A 19,815-nucleotide genomic window follows, 5' to 3' on the forward strand; every position below is an offset into this window, starting at 1 on the left:
AGGCTTCGCTAAAATAAAGCACTGACTAAAAGGTCTCAAGTCTTCCATGATTGTTTTGCTACATTTCCATTTCAGAGGAGTTCCATTTGCGTGGATTTCCGAAGAAGCTAGGGCCGTATCTCATAAGCTAATCCTTCATATCAAAAACTTGTTTTTTTTTTTTCAGTCAGTATAAACACTAAGCAGTCAACCAGCATCTACTTAATGATATTTACCTTCTTCCACATAAAATGTCTTTGGTTGTGAGTGAACCCAGTCTCCTGAAGCGTTTAAGTTATCTACAACCTCAAGAACTAAGGAAATTAAATGCCTGCCATTTTCTCTAAATTCTTGTTCAACCGTCTTAAGTGATAATAAAAAGGTGCCAGGTTTAATATCATTCAAATCCACAAGGGAGGCTATGAATGAAGATGTTTCTTGTTAGTGAATTTATACAGAACCTCTTGAAACGTTTCAAGGAAATTCAAGTAAATTATTCCCACTGAGTCATGTTTATAGTTGTACCATTCAGAGAAAAGACATTAAAAGGATTACACAAGCAGGTTCACAAGCCCTTAGGTTTCATTACAGTACGTTTTTTTTCTTCAGCTAAGACAGCAAAAGAGATGATCTATTGTACACATGTTACGTTCAGCCACAAGTGAGAACAGAACTAGTCCAAAGTGTCACAGGTCCTGGGCAAAAGACCAAAAGGGACCATTTTGATATGAGCAAGGCGGGTCTCTCAAAGGTGGTCGAGGCGATGAGAATGGCCATAGAAGTGCCAGGTCCACTGAGACAAGCTCTAGACAGGAGGCATGCAGTCCAACAATTTGTACCAGCACCCCTGGCCTCTGGGCTTCCCCTGTTTCTGCTCCTGTGGCTTCCATGCATGTACAAGTTTACTGGGACCTCTGCCTCATCTTTCTTCTTTTGTGCTTCAGCCTGCACATTCGCTTCTTCCTCCACTTCACTCTCATGGCGTGGAGGTTTCTCAGAAGACAGTGGTAAGGCCCAGAGAGCTCATTACAATACGTTTTTTAAACATCATAAGGATACATAAGATAAAAGTAATAACCAGAACAATTGAAAAAAATCTACCACTGAAGGAAAATAATAAGATTTAAAGAAAATTCCTCTACAGCTCTTTGAATAGAAATTAAAGGGCACCAGATTGAAGCAGGCACGGGGGAATGTTGACTTTGCTTATAAAATAAAAATACATTTCATTATGAAAAAAATTCTGTAGTGGAGATGAAATAGGGCAATACTCCTCATAGTAACCTGGAGTAGAAAGCAAATTACTATTTTCAGGATTGGGTTGTAAACTCAAAATAGCCTTATGATGAAATTGCTAAATACCATGAAGTACCAAAACATGAACAGATGTCACCACAATAAGCCCCAAATTGCTTGAAAATTAAAACATTAAAATCCATAATAATTCAATTAAGTAATTAATATATAAACAGCTCTTATTACAAGCTGTTCAGAAAAAAGCTTTAGTATCAAATTCCTATTCTTTGGTCCAAAACAGATGGTAACTCACAAATTGAAGGTTATCTTTGATATAAGTTGTTAAATTCAATAAGTGTAATTAACATCATCTGTGTGTTATAAACACACAAAAAAGTGAAATAACATTCTGGTTATGCAACATGTCAAAATTAATTAGTTTATTGCTAGAAACAATAAGCTAAAATGAGAAATCGGACCTTCCAATACCTGGTCGTTCCTTATTTTCCCACTATTAACACCCAAATAGAACCACCATCAATAAACAGTGCTGGCCAAAGTTTACGTACTGCAAAATAATTTGTGTGACATGCAAATGATTTTAACAAATTCAATATATTCTTTATTCTCAAAGGTAATAGTAAATACAATAAGGACTCTAACTTTCTGGCTGCTGTCAGCTCTTGGCATGGGATGGTGTGGACCAGCGGTCCCTAACCATGTTGGCACCAGAGACTGGTTTCGTGGAAGACATTTTTTCCAGCAGACCAGGGTGGGGGCTCGGGTGGGTGGGTGGGCGACGGTTCAGGCAGTAATGTGAGCAATGGTTTAGGTGGTAACGTGAGCGATGAGGAGCAGCAGATGAAGCGTCACTCACGTGCCCGCCACGCATCTCCTGCTGTGTACCCCGGTTCCTAACAGGCCACAGACCAGCACCCGCCCGTGGCCCAGGGGGTGGGGAGCCCTACCTAGTGTAGACAATGACTCATAAGTCCTTCCGCATAGGAGGTATAAGGCCTTTAGTACATTCACAGTGTTGTGCAACCACCCCCTCGTCACGTCCCAAAACATTTACATCATCCCGAAGGGAAACCTTGTGCCCATTAAGTGGTCAGTCCTCATTCCCCCTCCCCACAACCCAGCCCAGGCAACCACCAGCCTTCTTTCCGTCTCTGTGGATTTGCCTGTTCTGGACATTTCATATAAATGGAATCATACAATACCTTCAGTGCCCTGCTTCTTTCACTTCGCATAACGTTTTCAAGGTTCAGCCACAAAGTAGCATGTATCACTGCTTCATTCCTCTGTATGGCTGAATACTACTCTACTGAATGCATGGACTACATTTTGTTTATCTTTCCAGCTATCAGTTGACAGGCATTTGGCCACTGGAAGTACTGCTGTTAGGAACAATGATCTCCAGGTATTTGTCTGGGTCCATTTTCCATCCCTTGGGTGTGTCCCTAGGAGCAGAAACGTCCTACATCATTTTGCCAGAGACAAGAAATAGTGCAGTATTGCTCCACTGGAAGCAAACCAAATTACTCTTCCCCGCAGAAACTTTACAAATTCTTTCAGGGCTACCAGAGGTACTGGATTGGTTTTGTTTTGCCTGCAGCCCTGGCTGTCATTCTAAATCCTTCCACCTCCCCTGAGGTAGTTTAGCTCCAAAGTTTTGAGTTGGGAGTTGCTCACACTCCTGGTTTGTCAGGACCACATCTGGCTTTCAACGTACCTTCTCACACTGATATCTGATATGGATCCACATATGTAACCCCTAATAAGAGCATGGAACTATCATGGTGTGTCCATAATTTAACACAGTGGTTTTCAACCAGAGATGGCTATGCCCTCTGCCCTGAGGGACTTTAGGATATTAGACAATGTCTGGAGACAATTTTTGGCTGTCACAACTGGAGGAGGGGAGCTACTGGCACCTAGTAGGTAGAGACCAGTGATAGCGGTAAGTGTTTACAACTCACAGAACAGCCTCCCTAAATGGAAGGCTGATCAGCCCCCAAGTGCCAATAATGCCAAGAAACTTTTTATTTTAGCAGAACAGAACTTAGACTCACTAAGTTCACCTCTTCAAGGCTTCTGCCTGATTCATACTGTGAAATATTAGAAGGTGAAATAACACTTTCACACAGGCCTTAGATTCAGAAAGAATTATCCAGGAGATATTTTCAGAGATTGTTATAATGCTTCCTTCTTGGTTGCCCAAATTTGTAGAACAAAACAAACAGCCCATATGGCTCACGAAGTCAAAAGGATAAACCTAAATTTTTATTGATCATAAGTGAAATGTTTAATTAGATACACACTGATTCTACCTCCTGATAAAACAGAATCAAATGTGTACAATTAAATTCCTTTCATTGCCAGTGGAGAGGTCAGCACGCAGCGTAAGTGGGGCCTACAGCCAGCACGACTCGCCAGCCGCGTGAGAGCCACTATGGCACTGGATCAACCAGCCCCAGTCAGACCATCAGATGCCTGCAGCTCTGGCTGACGTCTTAACTGCAACTTCAAAGAGACCTCCATCAGAACCACCCCAGCATTCCTGATCCTCAGAATCTAAAACACTATGAAGGACAGGTGGGAAAGATACCTGGAGCAGCAGGCCTTTTCAGCAAGTGCCTCTACATCATCATCCATAGAATGGGAACAATGACATGCAGGGCTGCTACCAGGAAAACCTAGAACCACAGGAACTTGGAAGCCAAGCAAATGGAAGTTTCAAAGAAGTAGGAGCGTTTGCCAAAGCACGTTCTTCAGAATGATGTTTTCCAGATTGTTACTATGTGTTTAGTATCACCACACGAAAAATGGTTCTGTGATCCAATATTCCATGTTCAACAGGGTTGGTAACCTTGGGTTAAAGTTATTAAAAAACAATAAAAAAAAGCACCTAAATACATAAAAACAAATACTAACAGACATAAAGAGAGAAATTGATGGGAATAGAGTAATAGTAGGAGACTTTAACACCCTACTGATTATCAACGGACAGATCCTCCAGACAGAAAATCAATAAGGCAACAGAGATGCTAAATGACACAACAGAACAGTTAGACTTAATGGATATTTTCAGGACATTACATCCATAAAAACCCAGACCACACATTCTTTTCAAGTGCACATGGAATAGTCTCTAGGATAGACCACATACTAGGACACAAAACAAGCCTCAACAAATTTAAGAGGACAGAGATTATTTCAAGCATCTTTTCTGATGACAACAGCATGAAACTAGAAATGAAAAACATAAACAGAAGCAAGAAAAAAACAATTACATGGAGACTAAACAACATGCTACTACAAAGCCCAATGGGGACATCCTTGGTGGCCCAGTGGTTAAGACTCTACGCTTCCACTGTGAGGGCATGGGTTTGACCCTGGTCAGGCAAGTGCCACATGCTGTGAGGTGTGAAAAAAAAAAAAAATCAACAATGAAACCGAAGAGGATATTTTAAAATACCTTGAGACAAATGACAATGAAAACACAACCATACAAAATCTTTGGGATGCAGCAAAAGCAATTCTAAGAAAGAAGTTCACAGAAATACATGCCTTCCTCATAAAGCAAGGAAAAATCTCAAATAAACAACTTGACCTACCACCTAAAAGAATTAGAAATAATAAACAAAACCTAAAGTCAGCAGTCAGCAGAAGGAAGGAAATAATAAAGATCAGAGAGGAAACAAATAAAATCGAGATTTAAAAACCAACAAAAAAAGTCAGTAAAACCAAGAACTGATTTTTAGAAAGGGTAAACAAAATCAACAAATCTGTGGCCAGGCCCACCAAGAAGAAAAAAGAGAGGACCCAAATAAACAAATAAGAAGTGAGTGAGTAGAAATAACAACTGATACTGCAGAAACTTAAAAAACCATAAGAGAACACTATGAACAATTATATACCAACAAATTGGACAACCTAGAAGAAATGGACAAGTTTCTAGAAACATACAGCCCATCAAAACTGAACCAAGAAGAAACAGATAACTTGAATAGACAGATCACCAGAAGTGAAATAGCATCTTAAAAAAAAAAAAAATTCCCACAAACAAAAGTCCAGGACTAGATGGCTTCAGTGGGGAATTCCACCAAACATACAAAGAACTTTTTACCAATCTCTTTCAAACTCTTCCAAAAGACTGTAGAGGAGTGAAAACTCCCAAAGACATTCAATGAAGCCACCATCACCCTGATACCAAAACCAGACAAAGACACTACCAAAAAAGAAAATTACAGGCCCATATGGATGCAAAAATTCTCCAACAAGTATTAGCAAACCAAATCCAACAACACATAAAAAAGATCATATACCACAATCAAGTTTGATTCATCCCAGGGTCACAAGGATGGTTCAACATATCCAAATCAATCAATGGGATACAACACATCAACAAAAGGAAAGACAAAAATGACATGATCCTCTCAACAGATGCAGAATAAACACTTGACAAAATTCAACAATAATTCATGATAAAAACCCTTACCAAAGTGGGTATATAGGGAACATATCTCAACATAATAAAAACTTTTTATCACAGACCCACAGCCAACATAATACTCAATGGTAAAAAGCTGAAAGTCTTTCCACTAAAATCTGCAACAAGGATTCCCACTCTCACCATGTCTATTCAACATAGTATTGGAAGTCCCAGCCTTAGCAACCAAACAAGAAAAAGAAATAAAAGGTATACAAATTGGAAAGGAAGTGATAAAATTATCATCATATGCAGATGACATGATATTATATATAGAAAATCCTAAAGACTCCACACAAAAACTACTATAACTGATAAATAAATTCAGCAAGGTACCAGAATACAAGATTATCATACAGAAACTGGCTGCATTTCTTTACAGTAACAATGAAATATCAGAAAGGGAAAGTAAATCAACAAAAAAAAAAACAAAAAACAATCTCTTTTAAATCACATCACATCAAAACAAAACAAAACAACAAACTTAAGAATAAAGCTGACCAAGTACATTGAAAGACATACACTGAGAACTATAAAACACTGATAAAGGAAACTGAAGATGATTCAAAGAAATAGAAACATATGTCATGCTCCTGGATTGCAAATACTGTTAAAATGGCCATCTACAGATTTAATGTGATCCTAATAAAATTACCCACATTTTTCACAGAACTAGAACAAATACTCCTAAAATTTTTATGGAACCATAAAAGACCCAGATTGCCAAAGCAATAATGAGAGAGAAGAACAAAGCCAGAGGCATAACCGTCCCCCCACTCCAGACTTCAGACAATACTACAAAGCTACAGTCATCAAAACAGCATGGTATTGGCACAAAAACAGATATATGTATCAATGGAACAGAATAGAGAGCTCAGAAACAAACCCACACACCTACAGTCAATTAATCTTCAGCAAAGGAGGCAAGAACATACAATGCAGAAAAGACAGTCTCTTCAGCAAGTGGTGTTGGGAAAGCTGGACAGCCATGTGTAAATCAATGATGCTAGAACACTCCCTCACACCATATACAAAAATAAACTCAAAATGGCTTAAAGACTTAAGTATAAGACATGACACCATAAAACTCCTAAAGGAGACATCAGCAAAACATTCTCTGACATTAATCGTACCAATGTTTTCTTAGGTCAGTCTCCCAAGGCAATAGAAATAAAAGCAAAAATAAAAAAATGGTACCTTATCAAACATATAAGCTTTTGCACAGCAAAGGAAACCATAAACAAAACAAAAGGACAACTTACAGGCTGACTTGCAATGAGGGGACCAACAAACAATTTCCAAAATAGACAAATAGCTCATACAATTCAAAAACAAAGAAAACAAACAACTCAATCAAAAAATGGGCAGAAGGCCTAAATAAACATTTCTCCAAGGAAGAACAGATGGGTCAATAAGCACATGAAAAGATGCTCAACATTACTAATTATTAGACAAATTCAAATCAAAAGTATAATAAGGTATCGCCTCACATATGAATGGCCATCATTAAAAAGTCTACAAATAGTAAATGCTGGGGAGGGTGTGCAAAAAAGGGAACCCTTCTACACTGCTGGTGAGGATGTAAACTGGTGTGGCCACTATGGAGAACAGTATGGAGGTTCCTTAAAAAACCAAAAATAGAATTACCATATGATCCAGCAATTCCACTCCTTGGCATACATCTAGAGAAAACCCTAATTTGAAAAGATAAATGCACCCCAATGTTCATGGCAGTACTATTCACAATAGTCAGGACATGGGAGCAATCTAAATGTCTATCAACAGATGAATGGATAAAGATGTGGGGTGTGTGGTGTGTGTGTGTGTACACATGTATGCATACATATATGATGGAATATTATTCAGACATAAAAAAAATAATGCCACTTACAACAACATGGATGGACCTAGAGATTATCATATGAAGTAAAGTAACTCAGGCAGAGAAAGACAAATATATGATATCACTTTTATGTGGAATCTAAAATATAATACAAATTAACTTATTTACAAACCAGAAACAGGCTCACAGACATAGAAAACAATCTTATGGTTACCAAAGGGGATTGGGGGGGGGGGCAGATAAATTAGGACTTTGGGATTAACGTATAAACACTACTATACATAAAATAGGTAAACAACAAGGACCTAAGGTATAGCACAGGGAACTATATTCAGTATCTTGTAATAATCTAGAATGGAAAAGAAAAAAACAATAAAGTTTACACATAATTGCATCTATTATCTGCCTGGCTCCATTCTAAGTGTTTTAAGTTATGTAATTGTTTTAATAAATAATTAAAGAACCCTTCCTACCAGAATCTTACAATGTGTTTTCAATGATGTATCCAGGAACCACCACTAACAGTGTCATATACACTAAATTATCACTCTACCGTCACAATTTTCTCATGGCTATGAGCTGTAGGCTGCAGAAATTTTGTGAACCACCTTCCATGGTTCAACCTACGTGTACCCAGGTATCCACCTAGATAATGACAGTCCAATGTTCAATATGCTATGGTTTGCCCAACTCTCCCAAATTTCTGACTTCTTTAGAAATATGTTGAAATTTTAAACACAAGTTTCTGATTGATTTTGAATACATCAGTTGCTAGACAGTCCAATAAAGGGAGGTTCTGTTGTTGGAAGACTATAGGTTTTCCAAGAGAAATATAAGGCCAATGTGTATTTCTTTAGACTCTGGAAGCTTGAAATCTAAAGATGACAGTGTTTGACGAAAATGAATGCAAGTGTGCCAAGATGGTAATGAGTTACAAAAATAAATGTTACTTTTAATATCATAATAGTGTCAAGAAGTAGGGCAGTTCTAGATGAGCCTTTATCCATTGGGAATTAAAATCAGGCTGTCATCCTCATTTCTCTTTTCACTCATCAAACCAGGAAAATGGGTACTGTGAGGTGAAATGTCACAATGCAGTAATCATTTCCTCATTTATCATCTCATCTTTTAAAAAAATTCATTTTTGGAATACCTTTTATTTAGGTGGATTATTTATTTTTTTGCCACTGTAGTAAAAGTGTACCCTTCTCTGTTCATGTTGTAAACTCGAAGAGACAACACTAAAGGGATCCCTTCCTGTTGAACTTCTATTTATGACAGAAAAAAAAAAAAGTCTTGTATTGTTTTCTTAATGACAAATACTAATTTTGTGCACAAATACCAAGGGCCTAACCTTTAATATTCTTTAAGAATAAGCATACACATCATAAACAGAACAGAAAGCTGTAAATTAAAACCAAGTGACATCCTAAAAGATCTTCCTTTTAAAAACAGTCTGTATTGCTATAAACGTCCCTCTTAGGACTGCTTTTGCTGTGTCCCATAAGTTTTGGGTTGTTGTGTTTTCATTGTCATTTGTTTTTAGATATTTTTTGATTTCCTCTTTGATTTCTTTAGTGATTTCTTGGTTGTTTAATAGCGTATTTTTAGCCTCTATGTGTTTGTATTTTTTACAGTTTATAGCAATACAGTCCTACCTCAGGAAACAAGAAAAATATCGAATAAACAACCTAACCTTACACCTAAAACAATTAGAGAAAGAAGAATAAAAAAACCCCAAAGTAAGCAGAAGGAAAGAAATCATAAAGATCAGATCAGAAATAAATGAAAAAGAAATGAAGGAAACAATAGCAAAGATCAATGAAACTAAAAGCTGGTTCCTTGAGAAGATAAACAAAATTGATAAACCATTAGCCAGACTCAACAGGAAAAAGGGGAAAAGACTCAAATCGAAAGAATTAGAAATGAAAAAGGAGAAGTAACAACAGACACCACAGAAATACAAAAGATCATGAGAGACTACTACAAGCAACTATATGCCAATCAATTGGATAACCTGGAAGAAATGGATACATTCTTAGAAAAATACAATCTTCCAAGACTGAACCAGGAAGAAATAGAAAATATGAACAGACCAATCACAACTATGGAAATTGAGACTGTGATTAAAAATCTCCCAACAAACAAAAGTCCAGGGACAGATGGCTTCACAGGTGAATTCTATCAAACATTTAGAGAAGAGTTAAGATCTATCCTTCTCAAACTCTTCCAAAATACAGCAGAAGGAGGAACACACCCAAACTCATTCTATGAGGCCACCATCACCCTGATATCAAAACCAGGCAAAGATGTCACAAAAAAAGAAAATTACAGACCAATATCACTGATGAATATAGTTGCAAAAATCCTCAACAAAACACTAGGTAACAGAATCCAACAGCACATTAAAAAGATCATACACCATGATCAAGTGGGGTTAATCCCTGGAATGCAAGGATTCTTCAACATACGCAAATCAATCAATGTGATACATCATATCAACAAACTGAAGGATAAAAACCATATGATCATCTCAATAGATGCAGAAAAAGCTTTTGACAAAATTCAACATCCATTTATGATAAAAACTCTCCAGAAAATGGGCAAAGAAGGAAATTACCTCAACATAATAAAAGCCATATATGAGAAACCAAAAGCCAACATCGTTCTAAATGGGGAAAAACTGAAAGCATTTCCTCTAAGAACAGGAACAAGACAAGGGTGTCCACTCTCACCACTATTACTCAACATAGTTTTGGAAGTTTTAGCAACAGCAATCAGAAAAGAAAATGAAATAAAAGGAACCCAAATTGGAAAAGAAGAAATAAAATTGTCACTCTTTGCAGATGACATGATATTATATATAGAAAACCCTAAAGACTCCACCAGAAAACTGCTAGCACTAATCAATGAATTTAGTAAAGTAGCAGAATACAAAATTAATGCACAGAAATCTCTTGCATTCCTATACACTAACAACGAAAAAGCAGAAAGAGAAGTTAAGGAAACTCTCCCACTTACCATTGCAACTAAAAGAATAAAATACCTAGGAATAAATCTGCCTAAGGAGGCAAAAGACCTGTATGCAGAAAACTATAACACACTGATGAAAGAAATCAAAGACAATACAAACAGATGGAGAGTCATACCATGTTCTTGGATTGGAAGAATCAACATAGTGAAAATGACTAACCAAACCAATTTACAGATTCAATGCAATCCCGATCAAATTACCAACAGAACTAGAACAAGAAATCTTACGATTTGTATGGAAAAACAAAAGACCCCGAATAGCCAAATCAATCTGGAGAAGGAAAGATGGAGTTGGTGGAATTAGGCTTCCTGACTTCAAACTATACTACAAGACCACAGTGATCAAGACAGTATGGTACTGGCACAAAAACAGAAAGGAAGATCAATGGAATAGAATAGAGAACTCAAAGGTAAACCCAAGCACATATGGGCACCTTATCTTTGACAAAGGAGGCAAGAATATACAATGGAAAAAGACAACCTCTTCAATAAGTGGTGCTGGGAAAATTGGACAATAACATGTAGAAGAATGAAATTAGAACACTTCCTAACACCATACACAAGAATAAACTCAAAATGGATTAAAGACCTAAATGTAAGGCCAGACACAATAAAACTCCTAAAGGAAAACATAGGCAGAACACTCTATGACATACATCAAAGCAAGATCCTTTTGGACCCACCTCCTAGAATCATGGAAATAACATCAAGAATAAACAAATGGGACCTAATGAAACTTAAAAGCTTTTGCACAGCGAAAGAAACCATAAACAAGACAAGAAGGCAACCCTCAGAATGGGAGAAAATACTTGCCAACAAAGCAACGGACAAAGGATTAATCTCCAAAATATACAAGCAGCTCATACAGCTTAATACCAAAAAAGCAAATAACCCAATCCACAAATGGGTGGAAGACCTGAATAGACATTTCTCCAAAGAAGACATACAGATGGCCAACAAACACATGAAAAGATGCTCAACAACACTAATCATCAGAGAAATGCAAGTCAAAGCCACAATGAGGGATCACCTCACACCAGTCAGAGTGGCCATCATCACAAAATCTGGAAACAACAAATGTTGGAGAGGGTGTGGAGAAAAGGGAACTCTCCTGCACTGTTGGTGGGAATGTAAGTTGGTCCAGCCACTATGGAAAACAGTTTGGAGGTTCCTTAAAAAAACTAAAAATAGAACTACCACATGATCCAGTAATTCCACTACTGGGCATATACCCAGAGAAAACCATAATCCAAAAAAGAAACATGTACCATAACGTTCATTGCAGCACTATTTACAATAGCCAGGACATGGAAGCAACCTAAATGCCCATCAACAGATGAATGGATAAAGAAGATGTGGCACACAGATACAATGGAATATTACTCAGCCATAAAAAGGAATGAGATGGAGCTACATGTAATGAGGTGGATAGACCTAGAGTCTGTCATATAGAGTGAAGTAAGCCAGAAAGAGAAAAACAAATACTGTATGCTAACTCATATACACAGAATCTACAAAAAAAAAAAATTGGTACTGATGAACCCAGTGACAGGGCAAGAATAAGGATGCAGATACAGAGAATGGACTGGAGGACTTGGGGGGCGGGAGGCGAAGGGGTAGCTGGGACGAAGTGAGAGAGTAGCATAGACATATATACACTACCAACTGTAAAACAGATAGCTAGTGGGAAGTTGCTGTAGAACAAAGGGAGATCAACTCGATGATGGGTGATGCCTTAGAGGGCCAGGACAGGGAGAACGGGAGGGAGTCGTGGGAGGGAGGGGATATGTGGATATATGCATAAATACAGCTGATTCACTTTGGTGTACCTCAAAAGCTGGTACAAAAGTATAAAGCAATTATATTCCAATAAAGAGCTTAAAAAATAAAAATAAAAACAGTCTGCATGGTTTTTTTGTTGTCCAATGCCTATACAAAAAATGTAGAGTTTGAATGCTTTTTGAATTAACATTTCAGTACTATTATCTGTGAATGGTAACCTTGAACGTGCCATCAACTCTCCTTTCCTGTGCATTAACAGGCCAATGGATCATTAATGTACAAAATGTGAGAAAGATTCTGGTAAAGCTTTTGACCTATATTTGATATGGGGGCAATGGTTACTATTGCAGCATGCCCATAAAGCTGGCAGTTACCCAGACAGTTACTGCTGAGATCTCATTCACAAGCTTATGATGCTGACACACTCTGCATACTACCAGGTCTGAGAACTTTCCGGGGAACCCAACTCTCTATGGTCCAAGGAGTCAACAGGAACTCACAATCACGCAAAAATAATAAACACTGATTTTTATCTTTGTTTCCCAAAGTGGATTTAGTGTTCATTTTAGTGCTCATTTCTAAAACAGTAGTTCTTAGAGATGACAACGTGTTATTTAAAGCAAAGATTTCAAAATTGAATCTGTTGGGGAAATTCTAAGTTTAAGAAAAGGTGAAATAGATCCAAGAAGCTAAACGAACCCCATGCAGGATAAATATCAGAGGAAGCACCTAAAAGGCACAATTTCCTGAAAATGAGCAACAAAAGAAACCCTTAAAAGCAGCCAGAGAAAAAAACAAAAATCACATTCAGAGGAAAAACATAAATTCCACAAACTTCTTGTCCAGAACAATGCAAGCCAGAAGACAATGGAACAAAATTTTCAAAGGGCTGAAAGAATGGGTCAACCTAAAATTCTACACTCTGATGAAACATCTTTCAACAATGAAGGCAAAGTAAAGACTTTTCCAAACAAAGAAACACGGAGAGAATTCACTGCTAGGAGATCGGCATCACAGGAACTATCAATGGAAGTTGTTTAACGGGAAGAATTCTCTTAGGTGGAAATTTGGATTTATGCAAAGGAACGGTGACAGAAATGATAAATATAGGGGTGAATATAAAAGCACTTTCTTCTCATTTTGAAGTTTCTTTTTCATGTAAATGCCTAATGCAAAGTAATGATGTATTGTAGCATTTTAAACATATATGAAAGTAAGATATATGGCAACAGTAGCACAAAGAACTAGGTATAGAATGTGAACACAAACACATTGTTGTAAGTTTCTTATACATGATGTGGTAAAATGTCATTCAAATGTAGACTGTGGTAAGTTAAAATGCATTTTGTAAACATTAGGGCAACACTGTAGAAATAAAGAGGTATAGCTAATAAGCTCACAGTGGAGTAAAATCATAAAAAAATTATTTATGCAAACGTGCAGGAAAGGGGAGAAAAACAGAGAATACATGATACAAACAGAAAACACATAGCTGGTGGTAAATGGTACAACCATTCCGACTAAAAGGCTGAGAGTGTGAGACTAGATAAGCCCCACTCAACTCCATAACAAACCCATTTTGTGTAAGTACATATTGGCTCTGAATATATGTAAGTATATTTGACAAATATTGATACATTATATATATTTATTATATATTATTGATACGTATTCTTATTATGTTCAACTTATCACTCTCATCCTTTGTGATTTCTTCTATTTCTTCCCTGCTTAGTGAGTCCGGGGAGGACGCTGCAGAGGTGAAGAAGACATGGAAGAGGAAACATTAACAGAGCGATTCCTGGACCTGGAGGAGAACACCTGCCTTTACAGTGAGGGATCCACACGTCAACATAATATGACCCAGTAATCCCGGTCTGTTGGGAGCAGATGGTAGACAGCCCAGACCATCAGGCTCCTTAAGAAGTCTGAGCATCGTCAGACTGAGGTTGCATCCACCTGCTCACTTAAGGGGGTTTAGGAATAGAATTCTGAGAAGTCACAGCCTCTGCTCTTGAAGTCACGTTGGAGCTGAAGAAGTGCTTAGATAAGGGGTGGTACTTGGAGGGATGAGGAGGAAAGGGCTTTTGGGGTGGCATGGCAGTTCCATGCCTGGCCCTGTCCTGCTCCACACCCTTGACTTCCCACATCAATCTCGGTCTTAGAGTCTGTTTCTTAAGAAACCTTCTTAAAATAACTTGAGAAACCTTCTTAAAATAACGGCTCTGGTAGCACCTGGTACAACATCCCACATACAACTGCCCTGTTCTATAGTGCCCTCATCACGCATGCTGCACACACTTCTTTTGTTAATAAAGGAAAACGATGGTGTTTTGTATCTTTGATGAAAAAGCACACGGGGTAGGGATTTCAATAAATACATGCTGGTACACACAGTACGCATCTTACAGAGAAACACGAGGAACACCCAGAATACTTAAGACGGAATGTACCTAGCGGTCTCTATTATTTGTCTAGTCAGGCTACTCTATTGATTATCCTCCCCTTTTCTGAAATTGAGTTTAAAAATTGGGAGACATATCAAGATACGACAACAGAAGGGTGGCAAGTTCCAGAACTGTAAAGCAGGGGTGAGCACACATTTTCTGTAAAGGACCAAACAGCAGGTATCTTGGACTTGGCAGCCATGCTGCATCTGTTACAACTACTCAACTCTGCCTTAGCTCAAAAGCAGCCAAGACAATATGTAAATAGGTGTGGGTGTGTTTCAGTAAAACCTTATGAAAATAGGTTGCAAGCAGGGTTGGCCGACAGGTAGGAGTCTGCCGACCCTTGCCTTGGGGCAAAATCATGTTCATTTTATTAAGGTGTGCACTGATAACTCATTACTATGTTAAAATGACAACCTTATAATATCATCAGGGTGACCTGAGACAATAAACACACGACGGAAGTGCTTTATTCCAGAAGTAAAGCAGGGCTGCACCTTGGAATGACCACAGTGGAGGGGGCACCAGGAGTGTGGGCTTCAGCCCAGGTTCCTGGTTCCTGGGACACACACAAAGCTGCCACGGGAGCCCTCAGGACACGCGTACAAATGCCACACTACGTTAAGATGGTGCTTTCAGAATCCAAGTGCAAAGTCTCACGAAAGCTTCCCAATTCTTTTATGGACCTCAGCAGTGTGAAGCCGAACAGAATAATCTCATCAGTGTGCAGATGACGCCTTTAATTTTTTTCCTTTTTAAAAATTATTTATAAAAGGTTTCGTTTTTAGACTAGTTTTAGGTTCATAGCAAAACTGAGAGGAAGATACAGAAACTTTCCAAGTGCCCTCAACCCCCACACCTGTGCAGCCTCCCCCATTATCCACATCCCCACCAGCGGGTACATCTGTTTCAGCTGGTGAACCTATATCGACACATCATCATCACCCAAAGCCCACAGTTTATATTAAGGTTCACTCCTGGTGGTGTACTTTCTATGGGTTTTGACAAATATATAATGACATGTGTCCGCCACTACAGTATCATAAAGAATAGTTTCACTGCCCTAAAAATCCTCTGTGCTCCACCTACTCATCCCTCCCTGTTCCCTAAACCCTGGCAACCACTGATCTTTTTGCTATCTCTGTACTTTTGCCTTTTCCAGAATGTCACAGAGTTGGAATCACACAGCATGTAGCCTTTTCAGGTTGGCTTTTCACACTTAGTAATATGCATTTCAGGTTCCTCCATGTCTTTTCCTGGCTTGAGCACATTTCTTTTTAGTGCTGAATAATATTCCATTGTCTAGATGCAACAGTTCATTTGTCCGTTCACCTACAAAAGGACTTCCTGGTTTCTCCCAGGTTTTGGCAGTGATGAACAAACACTGCACTAAACATCCATGTGCACGTTTTTGCACGGATGTAAGTTTTCAACTCCTTTGTGTAAGTTTTATTTTTTAAAACATGCCATTAAAATTATGGAAGTCATACATACTCGTGGGAGAGATTTTAAGTGGTTCTCAACTGTGGGTAATTTTATCCTCTGAGGGTCACTGGGCAACATCTGAGATATTTCTCGTTGCCACAACTTGGGGATGGGCCCTGGTGTAGAATGGGTAGAGGCCAGGAATGGGGCTGACCTAGTACAATGCACAAGACATGCCCCCACGGGAAAGGATTATTGGGCCCCAAATGTCACTGGTGCTGAGGTTGAGAAATCCTGACATGAGGATAAAATGTTAAAGGTTTTCTCTCTCACAGTCCCCCCATTCTCAGCGTGCAGACACAGCCTCTGTTCGCGAGCTTCTTCTATAAGCTTCTGCACATGTGTATGCTTACTTTTTATTTTTTAAATAAATTTATTTATTTATTTATTGGCTGTGTTGGGTCTTCGTTGCTGTGCGCAGGCCCTCTTTAGTTGTGGTGAGCAGGGGCTACTCTTCGTCTTGATGCACGGGCTCCTCACTGCCATGGCTTCTTTTTTTGTTGCAGAGCACGGGTTCCAGGCATATGGGCTTCAGCAGTTGCGGCACATGGGCTCAATAGTTGTGGCTCATGGGCTCTAAAGTGCAGGCTCAATAGTTGTGGCTCACGGGCTTAGTTGCTCCACGGCATGTGGGATCTTCGGGAGCAGGGCTTGAACCCATGTCCCCTGCATTGGCAGGAGGATTCCCAACCACTGTGCTATCTAGGAAGCCCCTATACTCACTTTTAACACAAATATATTTTGCTGACTGTAATCTTTGAATTTAGTCATGACTGCCACATACCACTAAAATCCCTGAACAGCAAGGCTGCTTAGTACCCGCCTACATAAAACAACTCCTTGCCCGCCCGTCTGCATAGGAAGTGGACAGTTTATAAAGTCCCTCGGGTCCATTATATAACTTAAGCATCCCAGCAACCCTTTGGTTATTCCCACTATGACGACAAAAAGGCCCAGTTCTACCGAGTTTAAGTGAATGGAACGATGTAGACTGGTTTCACAGCTAATAAGTGCTAAGATTTGAAGCCGCAGTTCTAGCTCCAGTCTGGGGACTCTCATCGTTTCAGACCACACCAACTCATAATTCACAATAATCTGGACAGAAGGTAGGTAGTCATTTATTTTTGTACAATGGAAATAAATCAGAACTTGCAACTGATAACACAATCTACTGTGGGGAGTTTCCTAGACACTGTGAATAACCAATCTGCATATACACAATGCACCCATCACACATAATTCTAACCCTTTCACTTGGTTCATCTTGAACACTTCCGAGCTGGTCTGAAATGTATTCAGTCGTTTGCTCTGCACTGACAAGCAGCGGTGTTGAATCCATTTTTGGATTTTCTATGACACTTTATTTTTTTCACCCGACTGACATCAGACTTTCCCACAGTTGGTACCTACATCTAGAGCACTGTAGCCAAACAGGAGTGAGCCACCACGGGGCTTTGCATTCTGCTCACGTGTGCATCTGTCCCATTATGTCAAACCTAGACGCACGGAGTCTTAGATCAACAGCAAATATCTTATTTATAGAGACCACTTATTTATAGATGAGGAGGATGACCAAGTGGGTCATTCCTCCAACCAAGAAAGCAGCAGAGTGTGCAGTCAGCTGAGTAAATGACAATGCAGAAATGGAATTTCCTTTTTGATTCATGGAATTCAGTTCTTTAGGGATAAAACCTAGCCAATTTCTACATACCCTAATTCCCGTTGAAATTCTTACCCTGTTGGTCGATCTGCCTTCAAGATGTTAATGCATCCCTTGTTCCATCACTGGTATTAAACTTGTAAAACCGCAAGCAACAATTATTATTCATATAAATGACTGTAAAATCATAGCTAAATATGTACACCGCACCTTCTGACATCGGGCCTACCGAATATGAGTATTTTCTAATTCATAAAATGAATATCGCCCAGCTGTTTAGAATTCTGATTCCTCACTGCCCTCTCCTGCTGCCTGATGCTGCTAACTAGAATAAACTCATGCGTGGCTGCCATTCAGTCAGTCCTCCGAAGATGGGGGCCAGAAGGACACGCAGCCTGGGTCTCTCTGACACGATGGTGAAACGGTTTTACATTTGCTTCTTCCTCACTGAATCACATCGACACAAGTTCATTCTCATGTGTGGTGGCTGCAAAAGGCAGTTTCTAGTATGAAATTATTTGGGGAAACAAACACTTCAGACAACTGGTTTGAAGCAAGACCAAGAAATCTATCAGTTAAATAAAGCCCGCTTTTACCGTGATGAAGCACTCTGACATAAACCCTGCAAGGCAGCAGGTACCACTGACCTCTGTAAACTGACGATGGCGGGCACTGAAAGATAACATACCTCATGGAAGCAATGGCCAGCACAGGGCCTGGCATTACATCTGTCAAAAAAGACTTGTGCTTTCCCATAGTTTAAAAGGGAGACTGAATCTTGAGACAGGAAAAAAGAAGACATGGTTTAAAGCATTTCTGTGAGTCAACTACCTCTTCTGACTTCCCAGATTCCTAAGCACATGAAGGGCCCACCGGCTTTATAGTGTGGGCTTTGGGTGCTGACGTCATAAAATATAGAGACTCTCACCTTGTGTGATCAGGAATACGTATGCCCAAATGTGCACACGTGGGACAAAGAAACAGTAATGTGTGTCATGTTTCAAGGCCACACAGATGCAGGCACCACCACGGAATGAGTCACCATCCCCCAACATCTCACAGGCTCGGGGAGACCATTGCTCGGGCGGGGGCGGCACGGGGTGGGGGGAGGGTGAGTCGTCGTCAGAACCTGGAAGTCACCCCAGGTTGTCTGGCCCTAAATCCTGTCACCCTTCCACTGCACCACTTGGCCTATCTTTAAATGGCACTTCTGAGAGACTCTTTAAAATAAAAGATGAAAAAACCGCTACTTCTTCTAGCAGTTTATATTTGCCTTGAAGGACAAACTCTTGCTTATGATGTGTTTACCCATCTCAATCATGCTGTATTTATGCCTGGTCTAAGTTGGCCTTCTCTTCTCTGGATTCCAATGTGGCCTTGTTTCCCAGAAATTACACTCAGCGCTTGGAAAGGACAGTGGCTCCCTTACAACACAAGCTGGTAGACTCTCTGAGAGGCAGTGTGGTCCCAGAGTGACCTTGGCTAAACCCCAGAATCCCTCACTGAGGGCTGTGTGTCCCCTGGTGAGTAACTTAACCTCTCTGTGCCTCTAAAGGAGCATACTGCTTTACAGTTACACTGCATAAATTCACATGCTCAAATACACATAATGCCAGACATGTAGGCTTGCACGGAATGATAGTTACACTTATAATCACAGCATGGGAACAGTTGCACACGGGGCATGGAACCCTGCTATGTACCTTTTGTTTTATTAATCATTCTCTGTGATTTTTAAAGAAAAAATAAAAACCAAGATGAATCTTATGTGTATTTTACCACAATTAAAAAACAAGGTAATAATATAAAAAATAAGACAAAAAAACAAAAAGCCAAGGTAAATCTACAAACG

General features: G+C 39.3%; 1 protein-coding gene across 24 annotated transcripts in view; it reads right to left on the reverse strand.

Annotated features, from left to right (window-relative positions):
• The window catches only part of TBL1X (transducin beta like 1 X-linked), a 232,083-nt gene that overhangs the window by 67,068 nt on the left and 145,200 nt on the right, over positions 1-19,815 (reverse strand). The gene's annotated exons all lie outside the window — the stretch shown is intronic.

Source organism: Hippopotamus amphibius, chromosome X (assembly GCF_030028045.1).
Source record: "Hippopotamus amphibius kiboko isolate mHipAmp2 chromosome X, mHipAmp2.hap2, whole genome shotgun sequence".
NCBI lineage: Eukaryota > Metazoa > Chordata > Mammalia > Artiodactyla > Hippopotamidae > Hippopotamus > Hippopotamus amphibius.